This window comes from Balaenoptera borealis (genome assembly GCF_965194805.1).
Source record: "Balaenoptera borealis genome assembly, chromosome: X".
Taxonomy (NCBI): Eukaryota; Metazoa; Chordata; class Mammalia; order Artiodactyla; family Balaenopteridae; genus Balaenoptera; species Balaenoptera borealis.
This window is the reverse complement of record NC_138881.1, coordinates 38,270,480-38,296,682: the sequence shown is the minus strand read 5'-3', so window position 1 is coordinate 38,296,682 and position 26,203 is coordinate 38,270,480. Positions and strand designations below refer to the sequence as shown.

General features: G+C 38.7%; 1 pseudogene across 1 annotated transcript; it reads right to left on the bottom strand.

Annotated features, from left to right (window-relative positions):
* Nucleotides 1-2,218: 2,218 nt before the first annotated feature.
* LOC309620198 (small nuclear ribonucleoprotein E pseudogene) lies at nt 2,219-2,757 on the bottom strand (annotated as a pseudogene). The gene has a single exon. The product of its transcript is annotated as a small nuclear ribonucleoprotein E pseudogene (transcript).
* Between the last annotated feature and the right edge of the window lie 23,446 nt (nt 2,758-26,203).

The following is a 26,203-nucleotide window of genomic DNA, read 5'->3' as shown; positions in this document are numbered from 1 at the left end:
GAGGATGTAGAAGAAATAGAGTAAGAGTGATGACAATAGCATTTAAAAAAAAATGCTACATGACTTTGGTCCTCTCCTTCCCATTAGAAGAGGTGGGAAAGTTGAAGCTTTCTTCTTGTCTCTGCGTACCCTACCCCCAGAGAGACACTGGTTTCCTCTTCTTCTCCCGTAACAATTGCACTTCTTTGTACTTGAATTTTAGTCAAACAGTCTATAATTATCTCTGTTTTAAAATTAATTAATTAATTTATTTATTTTTGGCTGCGCTGTGTCCTCGTTGCTGTGCGCGGGCTTTCTCTAGTTGCGGCGAGCAGGGGCTACTCTTCGTTGCGGTGCACGGGCTTCTCATTGCAGTGGCTTCTTTTGTTGTGGAGCATGGGCTCTAGGCGCACAGGCTTCAGTAGTTGTGGCTCACGGGTTCAGTAGTTGTGGCACGCGGGCTCTAGAGCGCAGGCTCAGTAGTTGTGGTGCATGGGCTTAGTTGCTCTGCGGCATGTGGGATCTTCCCGGACCAGGGATCAAACCCGTGTCCCCTGCATTGGCAGGCAGATTCTTAACCACTGTGCCACCAGGGAAGTCCCTATAATTATCTCTTTACATATCTATTCCCTCTGCCAAGGTTTTGAGCTCTGTGAGAATAAGAACTATGCCTGATTTACCTTTGTAAACTGGTTGAATTAAAAAGAATTATAAGAGATTAAGAAAACCTGGGAAGGGGTCCTAAAGTACAGACTCAGACCACCCCAGTTTCCATCTGCATGCCCTCTCCTCTCTACTACCCTGGCAATAGAATCTTTCTCAAGTCAAGGGAAGGAGAACTGACCTTCTCAGCATGCGTTATCACCAATCTACTGTTTACAGCATTAAATATTGATTTTTGGTACTCAAAACACCGTGCTGTCGAGACTCAAAACCCATTCGTTCAACCAATGTTTCTGCTAGGAGTTTCAACCATCTATTTGAAAATCGCCCATCATTCCCTACCCCAGCTGAGAGATTATTCTTTTGCTCTGCTGTATCTTTCCTACGCTGATTCAGTAACTCCTGGGTGGCCAAGCAGATGAGGTGAGACAGGAGTCATGGGACAAAGGTACTTAACAAAAAAATGAAAAAAAAAAGCCTATCAGTTAACATTAAAATATTAGCCCGCTACCATTATGTCTCTGTATCAGATCATCTGTCCCAAAGCCTCACGGGTCTGGCTGGTATGCCATCTTTGTCATATTTTGGAAACCCTGCAATAGATCATGCAAAAGTTCAGGTCATTTGTGATAGTTATTAATGCTCTTCACAAATATTCCAGTTCTCTCTCCTTCCAGTGCACATGGCAGGATTTTTTTTTTCTTGCCACTTGAAATTAGTTTTACCCACTTGGCTTGAGTTGGCCAGTGAAACGTGAGTGGACATAACATGTATGAGCTCAAAAAGGAGCTCTTAGAGCCACAGTGGGATTCACTCTGCTCTCTTTTCCTTTAGCCTGAGTACGGGAGTGAGGAGACACAGAGCAGGGCTCCCAGCTGACCCTCAATAGACTTGTAGTACAAGTGAGAAATAGACCGTTATTTGTTTGTTTGTTTTGGCCCCATCGTGCGCCTTGTGGGATCTTAGTTTCCCGACCAGGGATCGAACCCAGGGGCCTTGGTAGTGAGAACGCAGAGTCCTAACCACTGGAACACGAGGGAATTCCCTAGACCCGTTCTTTGTGAAGTCTCTGTAATGTTGCATTTGTTTGTCAATGCAGCATAAACTAACCTCTCTTGATTATTACAAACGTGAGAACATAGCTTTCCCACCAAACAGTAATAGCCTCAAGTTTCCCTCATTTAAATGAAAAGACAGATATTTACAAAAGGTGTGTGTGTTTGTGTGTGTGTGTGTGTGTGTGTGTGTGTGTGTGTGTGTGTGTGTGTGTCTGGCTACTGGCACCTGGATATCATTGGAATTACATAGATAAAAAGCTAATTGTGGAGGGGGGACGCTATACTGCCAAAGAAACCACAGGCCTGGAAAAGAAAGTCTGTGACAGGTTGACATGACCGAGCAAAAGCAGATTGAGAAAACTGCTCAAGGAGGGCATATTCTCCCATGCCTTTGTACATGAGGCCAAGAAGGATGACTAAGGCCTATGAAGCAGAGTTGGGGCTGAATAATTACCATCCACCCCCCGCCAGAAGCCCGCTCCACAACGTCCGCCCAGTAGAATCTCTGCAGACCAAGGTCTTCCATTTTTCCAATTTTTTTTTTAATAAAAACAATCCCACAGCATTTATCGTCATCTGGTAATAACATAAAGGTGAGCAAAACAATATGAATAAATGCTTTAGAACTACACTTCTAACAAAGCACACCTAAAAAAACTGTATTGCCTTCTCAACAATTTCTCACTTCATTGATCATTTCTAGTTGGAGACACTTTGGAGCAGAGTAATGTTACCTCCTTTTAGCATGATCCGACCCAGTTGTTTTCTCGACTTTGTTTTAGAATGAATCTCTTCTGCATCATCTAATACGAGGTTCATATACTCATCAAAACCAATGATACAGCCCTCTATCCGCATATTCACTTGCTCATAAAGCCACACCTGAATCCGAGATCTATTTTGCAAGTATCTGAAGATGAGATTGATTGGCTGCACCATCACCTTCTGCACCTTCTGGCCCTGGCCCCAGTACGCCATGGTGGAAGCTCACAAAGACCACACTATCCCGCACACTGCCTCAAAAAGCAACTTCCGGAATGTTTTTTCCAATTTTTAAATAGGATTCTTATGCCTGTTAGCCTGCCTCTGTTCTAGCATGTATGTTGTATATGTGGGGACACTTTTAAGTTTTGGTCCATATGTCTCTGGTTCAAGGGCAGTCTATCCAGAACTCATGTAGTCATCATTGCATATCACTCCTAGATGTAGAGACTACCATGTATCACCCAGAGATGCTGGACTTTGAGCTCAATGCCAAGACTGAATGGCATTTTTTTAATTTTGGCTGCACCACGCGGCATGCAGGATCTTAGTTTCCCGACCCGGGACTGAACCCATGCCCCCTGCAGTGGAAGTGTGGAGCCTTAACCACGGGACCCCCAGGGAAGTCCCTGAATGGCATTTTTGGATTGCCTCCTTTGGGGTAAGTATGAGTGTCTTCTGCATAAAAGGAGAGTAAACTGAACATTTAGTGATCAGAATGGCAGATTGTTTAAGGCATTACGATTTTTCACAACATTCTGTTCTCTCTCCTTCGAGGCACACGGTAGGGTTGTGTTTCCACCTGTGTGAAGTTAGGTGCAGCCATATGACTTACACTGGCCAGTGAAATGTGAGCTGAAGTGATGTGTGTCACTCTCGGGCAGGAGCTCTGAGAGCCACTGCATACTTTGCCATGTTTTCAGAGGATGGCTGCCCTCAGTGTGAGTCCCAGAGTGTGGATGGCAACAGTGTGGAGCAAGAGCCCCAGTCAGCCATGAAGACCAAGCAATAAATCCACCTCTCATATTTGAAGTCACTGAGATTTAAGTATTGCTGGTTTCCACAGTATTGCCTTGCCTATCATGACTGATACAGGCTCTCTTACACAGTCCAGGACATTCTGGCAGGATCCTGTCATCTTGGCTGATGCTTAGTGTCCAATCCTGCGAGTGACTCCCAAATCCATATCTAAACTCTCAAGTTCACGTCTCTTAGCCTTCAACTCCTCTGGCCACCTCTTGATTTGTGGGGAAGGCCCCATGGACATCCACCATACTACATGGCACACCTTATGGGAAATTCTCCATCTAAAATAAACCCTCTGATCTTGGGAAAATGCTTCCTCTCAAACATCCATCTCCTCATTTGCCCAGCTCTGCTTCTCAGAGCCTGGCGTGTCTAAAACAAAAAGTTGGGTGGGGAGGCTTTCCTGGTACCTCAAAAATGATATCTTTAGCTTTACGGTACACAAATCAATAACGCTTCCATCAGCAAAGAGCTCTGAACTCAGAAACCAAGACTTTTGAGGTTAGAGTAGGGGTGGGAATAATCCGCATACCTTTCACAGAAAGAGGACAAGAACAAAACATAAGCTAATATCTCAATAGATCATTCTGACACATGTGTCATTGATAAAACAAGGGATTCAACTCGGGAATTCAGACTCACAATTGGCAACAAACTATTCCCTTGTAAGAACTTAATATAAATCCTTTTAATCAAAGGTCATTGAGAGTGGACAGAGGGAAATAGGAAGGAACTAGCATTTTGGGGATCCTACTATGTTCTGGTACTTTACCACATTTAATCCTCGAAGTGGCCATATGAGGGAACTGTTATCATTTTTCTCAGTGAAGACAGTAAGGTTCAGTGAACTTAAGCCACTTGCCTAAGATCACAGAGTAAGTAAATGGCAGAGCTGGGATTCCAATCAGATGTCCCTAACTGCAAAGGGTTTACTTACAGTTGGAGTCTTCCTTCTCTACCTGCTGCCACATCTAAATAAAGTTAAAAGAGAGAAAATATTTACTATAGTACAGTAAGAGAAATATGATGCAAAAATAAATGATTTTTTTCTTAATATGAGTAAAATTCTCATTTCGAACATTGAAATATTTAAGCCGTTATAAAAGCTGCCCATTAAAGTGTCACTTAGGTAGCCACTATATTTATATACTTTATTTAGGAAATCTTGTAAGACTGACCCTTTGGCTAGAAACAAAATCAGTAGTGTCATCTTTCAGACATCAGATAAAGGACAGTGAGAGATTCCATACAGCTATAGTCTGGGAAATGCATCATGTCCCTTTTTGGCCATCAAATCTGAACCTTGATTCTGTGTCCATGTAGCTCTCACCTAAAGGAAAACTGGGGAGAGCACATTCACAGAATTTTTAAATTTACAATAGAATGTTTCTTGGCTCAGACCAGTGTTTGATGGGTATAAAGGTATAGCTTTAATCCCTACAGGATGGACAAAGCCAAAGAGGCTGAGCTGGGGGAGTGTTGAATAAACTTACAGGAAAGAGAATAAAACATAAGCTAATATCTCAATAGAGATATTGAGATATCTCTATTATATCTATTATACCCATAGGTTTGTGAATTCCCAGAGAGTAGTGACTATGTTTAACTCCTTATTGTGTTCTCAGAGCTTAACACAAATCAAGACACAATAAAAGTTTAAATTAAGGGAACAGCATGGGCTTTTGAGTCATCACTAGGGTTCAAAGCTGGGTGGATTCTCCTATCCCTTGTTAGACAGAGTTTAAGACATTTACCTTTGTTGAGATGGAGCTCCACGTTTGTAAAATGGAGAAAATAATACCTCTCTTACAAGATTCTTATAAGCATGATTCAGGTGATTCTTATGCAAATCCTTCTTTAGAAGCTTAAAGCCCCTGACCCCTATCATGGATTTATTAGTTCTTCTGTCTCTCAAGAAAAAGATGGAAATAAAAAACTGTGTCTGTTAACTCTTCTAAAATTAGTCCAAAAAAATTCTCAGTGTTCCTTTTGCAGAAAGAAATATTTCATGCTATTGCGATGAATGGAACATGTAATGCTTGTACAGTCTCTGACAGGTGTCTTTGTCCAAAGCTTATGCTAGCAGATGTTCAATATTGGTTCTAAAGTATAGGAAAAGGACTTTCCTGGTGGCACAGTGGTTAAGAATCCGCCTGCCAATGCAGGGGACACGGGTTCGAGCCCTGGTCCGGGAAGATCCCACATGCCACGGAGCAACTAAGCCTGTGCACCACAACTACTGAGCCTGTGTGCCACAACTACTGAAGCCTGTGTGCCTACAGCCCATGCTCCGCAACGAGAAGCCACTGCAATGAGAAGCCCTCACACTGCAACGAAGAGTAGCCCCTGCTCGCTGCAACGAAGACCCAATGCAGCCAAAAATAAAATATACATAAATAAATAAATTTATAAAAAATAAAGTATAGGAAAAGACCTTCCTTGGAACCTAATGAAACTTAAAAGCTTTTGCACAGCAAAGGAAACCATAAAGAAGATGAAAAGACAACCCTCAGAATGGGAGAAAATATTTGCAAATGAAGCAACTGACAAAGGATTAGCTTCCAAAATTAACAAGCAGCTCATGCAACTCAATATCAAAAAAACAAACAACCCAATCCAAAAATGGGCAGAAGACCTAAATAGACATTTCTCCAAAGAAGATATACAGATTACCAACAAACACATGAAAGAATGCTCAACATCACTAATCATTAGAGAAATGCAAATCAAAACTACAATGAGGTATCACCTCACACCAGTCAGAATGGCCATCATCAAAAAATCTACAAACAATAAATGCTGGAGAGGGTGTGGAGAAAGGGAACCCTCTTGCACTGTCGGTGGGAATGTAAATGGATACAGCCACTATGGAGAACAGTATGGAGGTTCCTTAAAAAACTAAAAATAGAACTACCATACGACCCAGCAATCCCACTACAGGGCATATACCCTGAGAAAACCATAATTCAAAAAGAGTCATGTACCACAATGTTCATTGCAGCTCTATTTACAATAGTCAGGACATGGAAGCAACCTAAGTGTCCAGCGACAGATGAATGGATAAAGAAGATGTGGCACATACACAGAATGGAATATTACTCAGCCATAAAAAGAAATGAAATTGAGTTATTTGTGGTGAGGTGGATGGACCTAGAGTCTGTCATACAGAGTGAAGAAAGTCAGAAAGAGAAAAACAAATACCATATGCTAACATATATATATGGAATCTAAAAAAAAAAATGGTCATGAAGAACCTAGGGGCAGGACAGGAATAAAGACGCAGACATAGAGAATGGACTTGAGGACATGGGGAGGGGGAAGGGTAAGCTGGGACGAAGTGAGAGAGTGGCATGGACTTATAAATACTACCAAATGTAAAATAGCTAGTGGGAAGCAGCCGCATAGCACAGGGAGATCAGCTCAGCTCGGTGCTTTGTGACCACCTAGAGGGGTGGGCTAGGGAGGGTGGAAGGGAGACACAAGAGGGAGGAGATATGGGGATATATGTATATGTATAGCTAATTCACTTTTTTATAAAGCAGAAACTAACACAGCATTGTAAAGCAATTATACTCCAATAAAGATGTTAAAAAAAAAAAAAGACCTTCTTATTGATCCACCTCAATAAGGGCATGGAGTTTTGGTTGGATCTCACCATAGCCAATCATTTCTGTCCTAGAAGAAATTATAAAAGGCTCATGAATCCTGGTTTTGAAACAGATGCCCAGTATAAGGGTAACACCTCCTATGCCTGTCCCTCCACTCCACCCCTACCTCAGGATGGTGATTTGCTTAGACATGCAAAAACTAGGAGAACTCTCCCATGCAAAAGGCTGAAACCAGTAAGGGTCCGAACTGGCTGCTGTGTAATATTGTTCTAAGTAGATAATAAAAGAATAAAAACACCCATTACCTATTGCCTAGATTTTTGTTATCCTAAAATTTCCACCTCTTTGCTTATATTAAAAATGTGCCCAGACTTCCAGTCCAGACAAGATTCTCTAGACCCCTTTTGCCTAGCTCCTCTCCACTAAGCACAACTATAAAGCCTGGAAATTATGAAAGAAACCACTGAAGGAGAAGTCTGAAAGGTGGTAAGAAGAAGATAAACTCTTTTGAGACCCCAGGATTGGAGGAACAACCCAGTAACACAGTATCTTACATGTTACTTCCTCCACCCAATGGAAGAAGACAACCCAGATTGAACATTTCCTACCCATGACCTAGCAACAGCAGACAGCCCAAGGCTCATTCTGTCCCCAGATTGAATCTGAATTCCGTCTGACAACATCAGGCAAGACATCATTCACAAGAGGTACCAATAGGGAGCCTCACCAACAATAAGCAGCCTGGAGAAGCACTCTCCATCTTGGTCGTGCCTTAGACTCCCCTACCCCACAGAGAGATACTGAGGCTGGTGGATGCAACCAGCAAGAGGCAACTTCACTACAGCAAGTGGCTCCATCCAGGAAGCTTCTTTGTCCCCCTGAGGCCGAAACTCTCTTCTCTCACTCAGAAAGACCCTGTAGTTGAACTCTCAGGCATTTACTCTAGAGAAATGGACACTTATGTCCATAGAACAACATGTACACGAATGTCAATAACAGTTTTAATCATGATAGCAAAGACTGGAATCAGCCTAGATATCCTTCAAAAATTGAATAGGTCAACAAACTGTGGTATATGTATATATATACACATGGAATACTATTCAGTAATAAAAAGGAATGAACTATTGATACATACAACAATTTGGATGAATCTCTGAAATTATACTGACTGAAAAAAGCCAATTCTAAAGGGTTATATACTGTATGATTCCACTAACATAAAATTTTTGAAATGACAAAATTTTAGAAATGGAGGTCAGATTAGTCATTGCCAGGGATTCAGGATAGGGAAGGAGCTGGACATGTTATGAAAGGAGAACACAAGGTATCCTTGTGTTGATGGAACTGCTTGTTCTGGGTCTTGACTGTGGTGGTGGACACACAAACCTACACATAGGTTAAAACTGAATAGAACCAAGCACACACACACAGACAGTTTATACTTTTTTTATTCCCACTCAAAATCATGGGACCTTATCAAATTGTCCTTCTCCCAGCATGCTATAAAACCAAACCACAGAGTCCTGTACAAACTATAGCCTTAACACCGTTGCAGTGGGTTGACTTCCACTGTCTCCCAGGACTCTTCCATAACCAGCCTGAGGCGGTACAGGCCTTGCCACTGAATAGGTCATTGTAGGCTCCAACAGCTCTTGCCGAACTAGCCCTAGAGGTCACCAAGGAGCTCACAGCCAGTGGACAAAAAAAAGACTCATATGCAATAGTTAGCGTAACCTGATGTAAATCCTATACAAGAAGTAGATAAACTTTGAGAAGACGTATATGAGAGAGATTAAGGGAATGAGCTGTGGATTAACTCAGAACTGGGATTCAGTCCTAAATCTACCTAAAATTACAAGTGTAACTTTGTGCAAAGTAAATCTCAGTTTCCACATAGGTAAAATGGGGAGGACAAGAGCATCTTCTTATGTAATGTAATTGTTGAGAGGATTAAATGAGATTTGTATGTAAAGTGGGTAATGCACTGTTCTGGACTAAATTGTGTCCCTGCAAAATGCCTATGTTGTAGCCCTAACCCCCAGTGTGGATAATTTTGGAGATGGAGCCTTTAAGGAAGTTATTAAGGTTAAAAGAGGTCATAAGGGTGGGGGCCTAATCCAGTAAGACTGTTATCTTTATAAGAAGAGGGAGAGACACCAGGGACATGCATGCACAGAGGAAAGACCATGTGAGGACACAGTGAGAAGGCGGCCATCTGCAAGCCAAAGAGAGAGGCCTCAAAGGAGAAACCAAACTGCTGATACCTTGATCTTGGACTTCCAGCCTCCAGAACTGTGAGAGATAAATTTCTGTTGTTTAAGCCACCCAGTCTATGGTATGCTGTTATGGAAGTCTATGCTGACTAATACATGCACCATCAGATGTAGAGTTATGTGCTCAATAAATGCAAGCTATAATAATGATGTTTAATGTTATAATTAATGTAAGTAAATTTACAGGCCTTGTGGCAAAAGACATGTTTCCTACATTCTTAGGTGCCCAAGAGGCTTCTGTTGGTAGGTATGGGGCTGTGATCAAAAGGGTAGAGCTCAAAGGACAGAGAACAAGCAAAGTGAAGCTGGGTGTGGGCTTTTCTGACATGTGCTCATGCAAAGAGGAGATGACCATAGAGCAACAGAAGGAGCTCAGTGGAAAGACAGACAGCTGGCGAAGCCGCCTCTAGCGGCAGGGAGGACTCACCCAGGGAGGGCAGCACTGCAGTTGGGTTCTGGGACCAGAGCCCATCTAGGGCTTCCTATGGGATAGCCATAAGCAGAAGGATGAAAAGGCCAACATGAGTCAAAATTCCTAGAGAATGCTGAGATTCAGTACTTGGAAGATGACATCTAAATGTCAAATCCAAGTTGCTGGGGCTGGGGAAAAACATGAGAGACAGGGACAAGGTTCAACAACAAGGAGAAATTGGAACATGTGCCATAGAGAACTGTGGAGAACAGCACTGAACTACTTGCTGTTTGCTTTCATTTGTTACTGTGTGCTGTATAGTGGGTATGACTAGTTGAAAGTTACAAGGTTAGTGAGAGAGGTCCCAAGTCCAGGTTTTATAATAAGAAGAAACAGCTAATACTCAAGGCATCACAATAGACCTTGCCATGAGCAAAAGGAATCACAGAAAAAGCCAGAATTCAATAGATCCTTCAAACAAACCTGAACAAAATTGACCCTAAATGATTGCTCATCACCTGGTATCTCGCACGAACAATATTAGAGTAAGTAAATAGGTCAAAAGTGCCACCAGCACTAACTGGGCATTCCACCAGGTGACCCTAGGCTACACTCCTCTGAGATAAATGAGAGGTCAGCAAACTTTTTCTATAAGGACCAGCTAATAAATATTTTAGGCTTTGTGGGCCATATAATCTCTGTCACAATCATTCAACACTTGTAGACCAAAAGCAGACATTGACTATATGTAAACAAATGCACATGGCTATGTGCCAGTAAAACTTATACGTGGACACAAATTTGAATTTCATATAATTTTTATGTGTCATGAAATATTATTCTTGTTTTGATTTTTTTCAACCATTTAAAAATGCAAAGGCCATTCTTAGCTTGTGGGCCACAAGAAAGCATGCAGCAGGCCATATTTGTCTTGTGGGCTATAGTTTGCTGAACCCAGATATAAAGAGTGCATAGCCCACCAGCACTAACTGCATTCCACCAGGTAACCAGTGATATTTGCTCCTGTGAGATAGACAAGCAATTTGGGTTATGAATATAAGAGGTGACTTGGTTTTATTAGTATTGTTATGCATTTTAAACAATACTTGTTCTTGTAAAATAGTTAGCCATATTTTGAATCAACTCTTTTGTTTCTGATGCTAATTGTTGAGGCTTATGGCCCCTTTGATGGGCTAAAGAGCATTGCTTGATCCTTTGAAGCTCTGCCTTTAGAAAATATCCTGAACCCATTCATTTCTTATTTCTCTAGTTTAAGTCACCATCATCTCTTGCCTGGACCACAATACCTTCCCAATTTTCTCTCTTCTCCCCCTACAGTCTCTTCTTCATACAGCAGCCAAGTAACACCTTTAAAAGATAAGACTAATAGCATCACTCCTCTGCTTAGAACCCTACAGAATCTTTCCACAATACTTTTAATCACCTACACGAGTCCTTATCAAACTCTCTGTTGCAGGCTGGATTCCCCATCCGAGATGGAGTTTAGAGGGCAGGGTATTTATTAGGGAGTGCCCTTGAGATCAGCATGTGTGGAAAGGAGGGGAACAAAGCAAGCGTGGTAGAAGAAAGCATCCAACTGCAATGCAGGCTCAACAACAGTCTTGGCCAACCTCATGGTGAGCTCTGGAGCTAGAATGGCCCTTTAGAGTTGTTCCAAGTTAGGCCAAGATGCTGGGCCTTTACACTCCCTCAGCGATCACTCATTGGATAGAGGCAGCGCTGGGAAGAGGCATGGACTTAGTTGACATGGCTCTCAGCAGATGGGGCAGTCCCTTAAAGGTCTGTCCACAGCACTCCTAAAGCTGGGGCAACAGGTCCATTAAAGGGAATCTGGTCAGTGCATCACAGTGCCCAATACACTCTCCCACCTCATCTCCTATCATTCTTCCACTGGTCTGTCAGCTCCACGTAAAACAGCCTTCTAGCTGTTCCGCAAGTAAGTCAAGTACAATCATGCCTCAGGAACCTTGCCCTTGCTCTTGCCTCTCCCTGGAGCACACTTATCTGCTTGGATTAATTCCTTACTTTATCTAAGTCTCTTCTCAAATGGAGCCACCTCAGAGAGAGAACTTCTCTAACAACCCTACCCAAAATAGCAACCCCTGTCACCCTCTATCTCTCTACCCTATTTAATTATTCTTCATAGTACTTACTACTATCTGATAACTAGGATATATTTCTGTTTCCTTGATGGCTTATTATCTCTTATTAGAATATAAACTCCTGAACAGACTTGTGGTTGCCAAGTGGGAAGGGGGATGGGGGAGAGTTGGATTGGGAGTTTGTGGTTAGCAGATGCAAACTATTATATAGAGAATGGATAAGCAACAAGGTCTTATCATATAGCACAGGGAACTATATTCAATATCCTGTGATAACCATAATGGAAAAGAAAAAATAAGTAAAATAAATAGAATATAAGCTCCTTGAATTCAGGATTTATCCATCTCATTCATTGCTCTATCTCCAGAGCCTAGAGCAACACATGACACAAAACAAGTCTTCAATAAATGATTATTGAATCAACACAAAAAGAATGAATTGCTTCACATTGATTCATAGCACTGGCATCCGTAGGATCAGCTGCTGATTATTTAAATGCAGGTAATGGCTTCACTGCTCTGACACTGGCAGTTCTCCACCCCCTCCCCCCACAGCTGGCCAGCAGATTCCCCTCCCTAGAACACAGAGTTCAGTCCCCAGGTCTATTTTCATAACCAACACAGTTTCAGAGCTTTCTCTTACCACATCCCCTCCCCCATCCTTTCTTTAACCTCTTTGATACACAATCCCAAACCAACTTCCTCTGACTTTATTATATGAATATGCTTGGGGCAGGAGAGAAGAAGGAAAGGAAGGGGGAGAGCATGCACTATTAGTCTGACAATGACATTAGACCAATGATATTGAAAATCCATCCTTTCATTCTTATTTTATCTAATTTTTGCCTGAAGGCTGCACCTACAATCAGTCTCCATTTTAGAACTGCCTAGTTAGAAAAATTGATTTGACTAAATTAAATTCAAAGCAGTATGAATTCAGTAAAATCTTTTGTTCCTCTTCTATGACACTGAATTTTAATTTTAAGTAACTCATGTATTTTCTACCTTGGCCGGGAAAGAATGACATCTTTTTATTGAGTTATGTATGCACTGTGCTAATGATTCTTGTTCTGATATTATTGAGATGATATCAATCAGTAAAATATTTATTCAGCATGTACTCTTTTTTAAGGACATTACTATGTCCTTGGGGTTAAAAAGTATAATATAATTTCTGCTTCAAGGACCTTATGATACCATAGGAGAATATAACATATACAGCATATAAACAGTTAAAAATACAAAAGAATATAGAATTAGAATTGCTTGTGAGTGGGTCACAAAGTGATATGTGGAAAATGAACCATAGGATATTTACTTATTATCTATTATGGAGGGCTAGAGGCCCAATGTATCAGGTAGGCTTCTTAACCTGGAAGCAACAGGAATTGCCCTGCAGGATTTAAGCAGGAGAAAAAAATTCATTGACAGTATATTGGGGCTGTAGAATTATTCAGAGAGCCATAAAACCAGGCTTGTAAAACAGGCAGGCAAGATCTTGTTATAGGAATAAGAACTGTGAAGGTTGGGAGAGAGGATTTCTGCCACCTTCATGAACATTGGCCACCACAGCCTGCATTGCTAATTGTGCTATCACTGCCACTCCTGGAATGGCAAACATTGCTACTGCAAATGTGTTCTCCACAGTACCTGCTTCTTACCACTATTAGCTTCTAATAGATCTAACTAGGTCACCTGCCACTGCTCAAGGGAGCCTGGGGAAACAAGTATTTTTTGTTTCAGCTTTTATAGTGGGCAATTTTCCAAATCAAGACTGGTCCATCAGGTGCTAAGCATGAAAAGCAAAAACTAACAGATGTTCACATACCTAAGAAATATTAAATCCTGTCACTGTCCCTTAAGAAACTGGAAGTTTAGATGATGAAACAGGTCTTCACAATTTTATTGATCAATCAACATTTTAGTCTCTACTAGGTGCAAAGCATTGTGTTAAGGGCTGTGAATATTCTAAATAAGAGAAACACAATTCTTGCCTTAAGTAACTTTTTCCTCTTGGGAGGGGAAAAATAGTGTCAAAATAACAGAATTCAGGAGCAGGCCTAACTCTTGCCCATTCTTAGATGCAATAAATATTGTTTTTTAATTCTTGTTTGAGTAGTAACTGTGAGGCAGCCATATTTCGAACAGAATTTGATATATGTTTGATGTCCAATAAATATTTTTAATAATGAGTGCTTCTGGAGAAATAACATCCAAGAATATCCTGGCAGATGGTAAAACGTTTTTGCAGATTTAATTTCTGCCAAAGCAACCGTCTATCTTAACTTGTGAGTGGTAGAAAATCAAACAGAAAATTAGAGACAGCTAGACAAAGCATGAGAAATGTCTGGCCTGAGCTGTAGAGGAGGCTTATTCATTTGCCATGGTTAGATTAACTGTATCTTTCCTTTAGCTCTCATGCGGAGGGAGGAGGGAAAAAATGCCAGTATAAACAAGGTTATACATTGTATTATCTCTTATTTGAGTCTACAGGATCAATGGGGAAAAAATAACAACGATCCCATATTTACAATAAATTTGTTTCTTGCATGTCAAACTAATAGCAAGGAATTTCTAACATGGCTAAATGTCCATCAGGAAGCGACTGGACTCTATTCTAATCATCCCCAATTTATAATTTACTAAAAAGGTGCTGAGGCACAAAGAGTTTGAATCTTTGTGTGGCTGAACCACAGTGACTCCATTTTGTCAGCTCCATCTTGGGCCTGCACTCCTACCCCCTCCCCTTTTGGTGTTATTGAACTTTAGCCCACTCACAAGGAATGCACCCAAGTCAGATAAGTTCCCTATCAACTTCTACCCTTGCCTTCATCTGATATGAAAACTGGAAGAGTACCTTTTGCTGATGCAGATGGTTAATGGTCATGAGATGCCCGGGGGGAGAAAAAATCCCCTCTTCCAGTTGGTGTGGACTGCTTTTTCACTTGGTAGTCAGATTCTATTTTTAGCTTTGGCCCCTTTAAATTCCCGTGTACCCCTTTCGGTGGTGTGGAGTACAGCTGCAAATGCCTCTGGATCTTCCATCTACCTGATCCTTCCTGCCTGTAAGTTACCCACAATAAACTTCATAATTGCACTTTACAGAGTTGCCCACTTCATTTTTCGGTCTCAAAGTTCCTTCTCAGTTTGGAGGATATTATTCTATATCTCCACTTCCCAACAGTCGTTTACTAGAGACCAGAAATTAAAACTGAATTTTCCATTGGTCCAGTTCATGTCTTAGATTTGTTCTAGAAAATACATCCTGTTCAAACAATTCTAAAGGATGCTGTGGGGCATGAGAAGATGGGAAAGATTCTCTACTCTATAAGTCAAGCGTTAGGACAGTTGAGATTCCACAAAATAGTCTATTTTGTTCTAGTTCTATTCAACATGGTGCTGAAAGCGTCTCAGCCAATCAGTATGATGCAGATGAAAATAGAAAGGGCCCTGTGTTCTTTCCAGGGTATGTGTCCACTAAATACAGTAAACTAAGATGATAACGTGTGTGTCTGTGTACATGTGAATATGCATATGTGTGTGCTGGCATACAATATAGTGAAAATAACCCAGACACAGTAAGCCTAATACTATCTTACACACCAGGAAGCATGCATTGTTTGAACACTGGGAAAGAAAAGGAAACTTCCACCCTGTTAATCCTGTCATTCCTTTTCTACTTTGAGTTGGCAGTTTCTGTGTAGTTTTTGGCACCCACTTACAAACAGTATGTAGAGAGAGGGACTGACTCCAACCTCATGACCTCTGAGTTTAGGATTCCTCTTTTTCCATAAGAACAGTTACCCTTAGTACATTCCAGGATACTTATCTTTCTTTTCATATAAATCCTCTACTCCTTCATAATTGCTCCCTCTGATTGCCAATTGGGATAACTGGACAAAATAAGATTTATATTTCTGAAGAATTTTTGCTCAAAGTCATCAACCCATTATCTATGAGTGTATTACCTCCTGACTTTTAAATTTATTGTATGGACCTCCCTCAGTTTATTTATCCAAAAAGTGGGAATAATAGTTCGTGCTCCACTTACCTTTTAGGATTATTTTGTTAAGAAAAATATCTAGGAAATTTCCTTTTCATTGTCAACTGTAAGACGTCATTTCATCTAAGTTGCTATAGGTTGCCCGATATATTTCAAGATCGTAGGCATTTCTGGTGACCAAAAAGAGGTGGGACTAGGGAATCCTGTTGCCTGTTGGCACAAAGAAGTGAGGAAACCAATGTGTGTATTTCATTTGAGCCCATTTTTTTCCAAATGAAGGAGAGATTGATTTCATCATTAGCCCCTCTGAGGCTCTCTGACTCAGAATGGTTAAAATCCTCCCATATCACTCTTTTTCCAAACTAACCTCTAAGCTCCTTGAAGGCAAGGGCTATATGTTATGCTTTTCTTTGTCCCTTGCTAGTTTCTTAACAAACATCAGTTGCCTCTAGAAAAATTAACACAAGTCATTGGAGGGTGAGATGAAAGAGCTCGATCTTATGATATATCAGTTCAGGCCTGTCCCCCTCCCCCGTTTTATCATGTAAACCTTGATTATTTTTTGCATTAAGGTTTAAATATACAATAAGTTAAATCTCTTAAAGTGACTGTCTTTAAAACCATACAGTTGAGGGAAACCTCTCAATATCTGATATGGTCTTAATCTGAAGAGAAAGGAAATTAAACCAAGAAATGACCCAGAAGAGCATGTTACACATACTCAGAAGTTGCAAATGACCTAGAGGCAGAGCAGTTGATGTGGTTGATGTGACTGACTTTAGTCTGCTTGGGGTCTGCTGGGATGTATAAAAGGATACTCAGCGTGTTGAGCTTCCCCTGCATTCACCCCTAAGCACCTGAAGTCCCGTTCATCTCATCATTTTCATCTTCTCATATTTCGACAGTTTTTCTCAGTCCTTTAAAAGTCTCATTGATTTCACTAATGAACAGAGTGCTGAAAATTTGCTCATTTGCAAACCTGTGGTTTCATGGCCAAGCTGCTGCTATCTTTTCCCAGATGACATTTCCAGAATTGAAAGCGCCCGCATACAGAGCAGTCCTCATAGGATGCAAATGCATTCATGGATGAGAAATGAAATTGCAAGTTTATGGAGTGTCATTTCATATCTAGGCAGCCACGTTGTGCCTGGGTCTTTGGTTCAAACAACTAGTGGGGCATTGCATAGCATTATTGCTCTGATAGAAAAAAAATAAGTCAATTTTGTGAATTTTGGGGTCTTTCACGGCAGGCTTTTCTTTTTCCCTGATGATGAAAAATATCCAATGCAGAATTCATAGAATTGTCATCAGGACTTTGAGATACAGGATTGGGGAATACTCGCTCATTCAATAACTGTGTACTTGGAAAGAGTAATGAAGCCTGAGGCACAATGCTTTGACATTTATTTCAATTATCCATTGCTGTGTAGCAAACTACCGTAAAACTTAGTAGTTTAAAACAACATTCATTTTCTTTTCTCACAATTCTGTGGCCTGAGCCGTGCTCAGCTGGGGGGTTCTTCGGTTAGTCCTCCCAGTGGTCACTAGTGTGTCTAAATTCAGCAGGCTGACCGGCTGGGGGCTCAGCCCAGCCAGGATTCTGGAAGGACTGGGCTTTTCTCTCTCTCCATGTGGCCTCTCCACATGATCTCTCCATGCAGATAGCTGCTCCAGCAGAATAGTCAGACTTTCATGATATCCCAGGCTCCCGAGAGTATAAAGCAGAAGATGGCAGGCCTTCTTAAGGCTTAGGCCCAGAAATGGCACAGCAGCAATCTCACTGTATTCTTTGGCTAATATAAATACAGGCTCAGCCTAGATATAAGGCGGAAGAACGTGCGAAGACATGACTACCAAGTGTTTCATTTGGGACCAGCAATGCCACAGACAAGCACAACATTAGCATCAGGGTCACACACACACACACACACACACACACACACCTTGTATAGGTGAATATTTGAGCTCTGCAGGCAACTCGAGATGGTTTCCAATGGCCACTGTGTAATGAATATTAACATCTATGACCTGCAGAGAGAAAGAAAGAAAAACACCTACTCTGAAGACAGGAAAACTGAATTGAAGGTCTGACACTGCCATGTTACATAATCTCTCTGAGCCTCAGTACATTCATATGAAAAACAGGAATAATGGTGCATATACACTTACTTCAAAGGATTATTATATTAAGAAAACATCTGTGAAATTGCATTTCAAAGTGTAAGGCATCATATAAATGTAAGTTGCTATTAGAGCTGTTGATGAATTTCATGACTGTCATTTTGTGTTTTGCTTTGAGTCCTCTGTGATTTTTGAATTATGTTTGTAATTTTGGATGAGAATTCTTATTGCTAACTTTTAGGAAGACCAGAATATTATTAATGGTTCCACAGCTCTTATTATGTTTAGTTTCTTTTTTCAGCAACCAATTTGGCTTTAAAATCATGATAGAATATTTGGTTATCACATTACCCTGCATTGATTTTAGGGATAAACATTGTGTATCTTGTGATGAAATAATTTTTCATGCCATCTCCCTAATAGTGGAAGATTAAGATAATTTCCTGCCCCAAGTATTAGGGAGCTACTAATAAGTTATTTACAGTGCTCTGATTTATTATTTTTCTACTATTCAAGCTTGTACTATTTAAAAATTGACAGTAAAAGTAAAAATGACAGAATTTTAGTAGGATCCACAGTATCAAACCAGATCTTTCTCTGACAACATTTCAGCCCTCAGACTACTAAAAGTGGGAGAAGGAAGTACAGAGGCTAATTTGGGTCTTTCTCATGTGTAGTGTGGACAGCCTGAAAAATTTGACCACCATCAGAAAGCTCTGTAACTGGGAGACCAAATAAGAGAGGCAGAAAGGATGTCAGCCTCTGTCTACACTCCTCCTGACAACTAGCTGGGCAGTAGTTCCTGCTGGAATCATGCTAATGCAGTCCCGTTGGGATTCACTGCTGAGAACTGCAGGCCACTCCATTAGATGCCTTCTCCTGCTGCAGGTTTCTGTAGTGACTCCCAGGGAAGCCTTAGATGCTGACAAGCTCTATGACTTGCTGGTGTCAGTTTTACCAAAGAGGAAATTTTTCAGTGTAATGTCTTTCCTAAATTTATATTGAATTATACATGTATTTATTTTATGTATTTTTTTGAAATACTGTTGATTTACAATATCATATTAGTTTCTGGGGTACAGCACAGTGATTCAGATACATATATATATATATATATATATATAGAGAGAGAGAGAGAGAGAGAGAGAGAGAGAGTCTTTTACATATTCTTTTCCATTATGGTTTATTACAGGATATTAAATATAGTTCCCTGTGCTATACAGTAGGACCTTGTTGTTTATATATTTTATACATAGTAGTTTATAGCAGCTATGTATTTTAAATAGCAGCAGCTGGAGGAGTCGAATTTCTGAAAACTATGAAGGTATGGAAAAAATAATTTTTGTTTTGTTTCCTTCCTTCCTTCCTTCCTTCCCTCTTTTCTCCCTCCCTCCTTCCCTCCCTCTCTTCCTTTCTGCCTTTCTCTCCCTCTCTCTCAAGGCAGATGGAGGGTGGATGATAAGGAGGTGGAGGAAAAAAGAAAATGGGAAAATATACATTTATTTATCATTTTTTAAAGTCCTTTACTCCTCTTTTTTCCATGAATATGGTTAATATACATTTCTTCTGCAACTAAAAGAACAAGACAACAAAAAACTAGTAAGGGCAAAGATGAATTGAAAAAATCTTGACCTAGTTGACCTAGATAGAACATTACAACCACAACTGCACAATACATATATTTTAAAGACACATGGAACATTTACAAAAAATGATGAAATTCTGGGCCATAAACCAAGTCGTAACAAATTTCACATGATTAAAATCATAAAGAATAGGGGATCGGTAACATTTTTCTTAACAGGCTACACAGTTAATTATTTTAGGCTCATGGACTAAATGGCCTATATCATAACTATTCATTCTGTAAAGTCCTTTACTCCTTAAAATCAATATACTGACTTAAGAATCTAAAATATATAAATTGAAGAAACTTTGCTCATAAAATGAAAAGTTGCTAATTAGCAACAAGATAACATATCAAAGTATAAAACTCACTGGTAAAGAAAAAAATAGCTAAATTCAGAATACTCTAATGTTGTAATAGTGGGTAAATCACATAATTCTAGTATGAAGTTAAAAGACAGAAGTATTGTAAATTGCTGTAACTATAATAATTCATTAATGGATATACAATGTAAAAAGATGTAAATTGTGACATCAAAAAACATAAAATATGGGGAGGTAGTATATAAATGTAGAGCTTTTGTGTACATTTGAAGTTAAGTGTTATCAGCTTAATATAGACTATTATAAATATGTTTTATGTAAGTGCCATGGTAACCACAAAGCAAAAACCTATAGTAGATACACAAAAGATAAGGAGGACAGAATCAAAACATACCACTGCAGAAAATCATCAAACCACAAAGGAAAAGAACAAGAGAGGAAAAAAGGATCAAAGGAATCATAAAGCAACCAGAAAACAATGAACAAAATGTAAATAGTAAGTCCACACCTATCAATAATTTTTTTCATATGTAAATGGGCTAAATTCTCCAATTAAAAGATGTAGAGTTTTGGCTGACTAGATTTTTAAAAATCCAACTATATACCACCTACAGGAGACTCAGTTCAGCTCTAAGAACACAAACACACTGAAAATAAAAGAATAAAAAATACATATTCTATACAAATGGAAGCCAAAAAAAAGCAAGGGTACTATGCTTATGTCAGATAAAATAGACTTAAGCCAAAGACTGTAACAAGAGACAAAGAAGGGCATTACATAATGATAAAAGGAGGAATCCAACAAGAGGATATAACATTTGTATATACTTATGCACCCATCACTGGAGAGCCTAAATATATAAAGTAAATATTAACAGATCTGTAGGGAGAAATAGCAATGCAATAATAGTAAGGGACTTCAGTACCCCACATTCAACAATAGAGAGATCATCCAGACAGAAAATCAATAAAGAAATATTGGCCTTAAACTACTCATTAGACTAGATGGACTTAACATGTGTTTACAGAACATTCCATCCAACAGCAGCAGAATACGCATTCCTCTCAAGCACACATGGAACATTCTCCAAGATAGATCATATGTTAGAACACAAAACAAGTCTTAATAAATTTAAGAACATTTAAATCATATCAAGTAAATTTTCTGACAACAATGGTATAAAACCAGAAGTCAATCACAAGAAGGAAACTGGAAATTTCACAAATATATGGAAATTAAACACATTACTGAACAATCAGGGGGTTAAACAAGAAATCAAAAGAAAAAATTTAAAATATCTTGAGACAAAAGAAAATGGAAGCACAACATACCAAAACTTATGGGATGCAACAAAAGCATTTCTAGGAGGGAAGATTATAGCAATAAAGGCCCATATTGAGAAGTAAGAAAGATCTCAAATAAACAACCCAACTTGACACCTCAAGGCACTAGAAAAAGAAGAACAAGCTAAGCCCAAAGTTAGCAGAAGGAAGAAAATACCAAAGATCAGAATGGAAATAAATGAATAGAGACTAAAAAGATAATAGGGAAGATAAAAAAGAGATGGTTTTTTGGAAAGATAAACAAAGTAGACAGACCATTAGCTGGACTCACCAAGAAAAAAAGAGATAGGATGGTAATAAAATTAGCAATCAAAGAGGATACCTTACAAATAATACCACACAAAGAATCATAAGAAACTACTATGAAAAATTTTACACCAAAAAATTGGATGACCTAGAAGAAATGGGTAAATTCCTAGAAACATACACCTTACCCAGACCGAATCATGAAAAAGTAGAAAATCTGGACAGACCAATTACAAGTAAGGAGATTGAATCAGTAATCAAAAATCTAACAATCAAAAGTTCAGAACAATATGGCTTCACTGGTGAATTTTACCAAACACTTAAAGAATTAATGCCAATCCACTTCAAACTCTTCTGAAAAGTAGAAGAGGAGGGAACATTTCCAAACTCATTTTACAAAGGCAACATTACCCTGATACCAAAACCAATCGAGGAAAAGAAAATTTTTAAAAGGAAAGAAAATTACAGGTCAATATCCCTGATAAATATAGATGCAAATGTCCACAGCAAAATATTCCAGGGATGCAATGATAGTTCAATATCCACAAATCAATCAATGTGATACACCACATTAACAAAATGAAGGATAAAAATCATATGATCATCTCAATAGATGCAGAAAAAGGATTTTACATAATTCAACATCTTTTCTGATAAAAACTCTCAACAAACTGGATATAGAAGCAATGTACCTCATTATAATAAACTCTGTATATGACAAGCTCACAGCTAGCATCATACTCAAGGGTGAAAAGCTGACAGCATTTCCTCTGAGATCAGGAACAAGACAAGGTTGTCCACTCTTACCATTTTTATTCAGCATAAATATCCAAAGAAATTAGACTAGAAAAAGAAATAAAGGCATCCAAAACAGAAGAAAAGAAGTAAAATTATCTCTATTTGCAGGTGACATGATATTGTATATAGAAAACCCTAACTCCATCAAAAAACTGTTAGAATAAGTGATTTCAGTAAAGTTGCAGGATACAAAATTAATATACAAAAAATCAGTTGCAATTCTATACACTAACAACAAATTATCAGAAAAAGAAATTAAGAAAATGATACCATTTATAATAGCATCAAAAGGAGTAAAATACTTAGTAATAAATTTAACCAAGGACATTAAAGATCTTTACACTGAAAACTATAAGACATTTGTGAAAGAAATTGAAGAAGACACAAAGAAATGGAAAGATATTCCATACTTGTGGATTGGAAGAATTAATATTGTTAAAATGTCCATATTACCCAAAGTGATCTACAGATTCAATCAATCTGTATCAAAATTCCAATGGTATTTTTTACAAAAATAGAAAAAAAATTCGACAATTCATATGGAACCACAAAATACTTGAAATAGCCAAAGCAATCTTGAGAAAAAAGAACAAAGTTGAAGGCATCACACGGTCTGATTTCAAACTATATTACAAAGCTATAGCAATCAAAACTGTATGGTATTGGCATAAAAACAGACACACAGATCAATGGAACAGAACAGATAGCCCAGAAATAAACCCATGCACATGTGGTCAATTAATTTATGACAAAGGAGCCAAGAATATAAAATGGAGAAAGTATAGGCTCTTCAATAAACGGTGTTATATAAACTGGAAAGCCACAGGTAAAAGAATGAAACTGGACCTCTCTCTTACACGATACACAAAAACCAACTCAAAACGGATTAAAGACTTCAACATATGACCTAAAAGCATAAAACTCCTAGAAGAAAACACAGGGGATAAGCTCCTTGATATTGATGTTGACAATTATTTTTGGATTTGATACCAAAAGCAAAAGCAAGAAAAGCAAAAATAAGCAAGGGTACCACATCAAACTAAAAAGCTTCTGCACAGCAAAAGAAACCACCAACAAAATGAAAAAGCAACCTACAGAATAGGAGAAAATATCTGCAAACTATATTGGATAAAGGGTTAATATACAAAACATATAAAGAACTCATACAACTCAATAGCAAAAAATCAAACAATCTGAATAAAAAATGTGCAAAGGGAGATTGACATATACACACTACTATATTTAAAATAGATAACCAACAAGGACCTACTATATAGCACAGGGAACTCTGCTCAATACTCTGTAATAACCTAATTGGGAAAAGAATTTGAAAAAGAATAGATACATGTATATGTAAAACGGAATCACTTTGTGGTACACCTGAAACTAACACAACATTGTTAATCAACTATACTCCAATATAAAATTAAAAAAATTTTTTAAATGTGCAAAGGAACTGAAAGAACGTTTTTTTTTCCATAGAAGACATACAAATGGCCATCAGGTACATGAAAAGGTACTCAACATCATCAGGGAAATGCAAATCAAAACCACAATGAGATATCACCTCACACCTGTTAGAATGGCTACCATTAAAAAGAAGAAAGATATCAAATGTTGGAGAGGGTGTGGAGAAAAGGGAACCCTCTTGCACTGTTGGTGGGGATGTAAATTGATGCAGCCATTATAGAAAACAGTATGGAGGCTCCTCAAAAAATTAAAAATAGAACTACCATATGATCCAGCTATTCCAACTCTGGGTATATATCCAAAGGAAATGAAAACAGGATATCAAAATGTATCTGCACTTCCATGTTCACTGCAGCTTATTCACAATAACCAAGATATGGAAATAACCTATATTTCCTTCAACTGGTGAATAGATTTAAGAGATGTGATACAGATATAGATATAAATATTATTTGGCTTTGAGAAAGAAAGAAGATCATCCTGCCTTTTGTGACAACATGGATGAAACTTGAGGACATTATGCTAAGGAAATAAGTCAGACAGAGAAAGATAAATATTGTATGATATCACTTATATATAAAATCTAAAAAAGCTGAACTCATAGTAACAGAGACTAGAATATTGGTTACTAGGGGCTGGGTGGTGGGGGAAAAGGGAAGATTAAAGAAAAAAGAGTGACATCTGATCCATGTCTACAAAGTCCAAAGGAGCTCTTTCAATAAATATTAACAAAAATTTGCAGTGCTAAAAAATGAATGCTGGAGAAGCAAGGGCTGTCAAACTTTGTCAGACATTTGCACCAAAAATTCCCCATAGAAGATCTATTCTGTGTGTCTGGCCCAGCCTTGTGGGATGCTCTTAGCACCAAGCATATTGGGGATCGCACAGGGCCTAAGTCCCACTGTCCACCAAGCCTTTTAGTCCCAGAGACATGAGTTCAAGTCTCGACTTACAAGGTGCACGACTTTGAGGAAGTTAGCTAACCTTCCTAAAGCTGTTTTACCTACAATAAAGTTATTAACATTTTTTTCTTTATAGAGTTCTTCTGAGCAGACAAGATAATATATAGAAAAACCTTAACCAAATGCTTTTTCTTAACTCCTGAAACTTTAATGACTGAATTTTTACAGGATTATTTTTTTCTAGTTTAACTATTTTCATATTTTAAGATTGTCCATATAAATTAAAAAAAAAAAACAAATCCATCTAAAATCACCTGAAAGCTTTAAATTCCTAAAATGTGCTGCATTTTTCTTAAAAAAGAGAGTAACCAAACATGTTGTTACTCCCAACTGTTTCCATATTGCTTTTCATTATCCTTCCTTGATTTTAGGTTAAAGAACACTTGCTCTATTTTTATCAAGTCTTTTTTTTAGTTTCCCAATTTTATTTATATTTGAAAATCAAATTTATCTTATCCACTGACCCAGAGATAAATTAAATATTATTTCACAATTTGCTTATTTAAGCAGATTCTCCCCCCTAAATCTCTTTTTAAAAAGAGATTCTAGGTCTCCTGAAATGTCATTCAGTATTAAATCCATCTCTGTCAGCCCTTTTGTTCAGATACCTTGGGCAAAAATGATGTATCCTTAAATATGTATGTCAACTACATTTTCTGCCTCTCAGCTCAAATAATTAGGTCCATTTCCCATTAATTTTTTTTCAGAGTACAAGATTATCTAGATAGATTTTTTAGTAATGTAACTTTAATACTTACACTTGGCAAATTTCTCAAATGGTCCAATTTATCCTGTCACTCCCTTTTAATGTGACCTTATTAAAAGCCATTATTACATTTCCTCTTAATTTCATTTAGAGGGCACTTATCTACTCTCAGCCTCTAGTTTCACACATGGACCTGTGGAGATGCTTATCCTATTACATACATGGTCATTCCAAATCTTTTGCTTGCTAAGAAATGGAAGTAGAAGTTGGTTGTAAAGTAGAAAGTATTTTAAAAACCACATGTAAAGGTGGATTCTTTGTTTGGCAGATCAATGATCAAGCATATACACATATAAGTTTTACTTGGCCTTGAGAACATGCAGACCCAGAGGAGAACTTTAGCAGTGTGTTACTCCCCAGGACCCCCTGGAGATCCCTAGCTGAACCCAGCTCTGAGAGCCTTGGCCAAGCCAAGAAGTTGAAATGTCCACAGAGCCCATGTTTGGAATGAAAAAGTACCCTCAGGATTTTGCTCACCATCTCCCAGCCTCTGTTCTCTTTCCACACTGTGTGTGGGGCACTAGTGACACTGTAGCAGGACGCTTTGATCACATTCTGTTTATATGAACTTTCCTGTGCCTTTGGGCCATTGCCCTTTGGAGTCTATGTCTCAGACATCCTTGCCACGTCATGTTG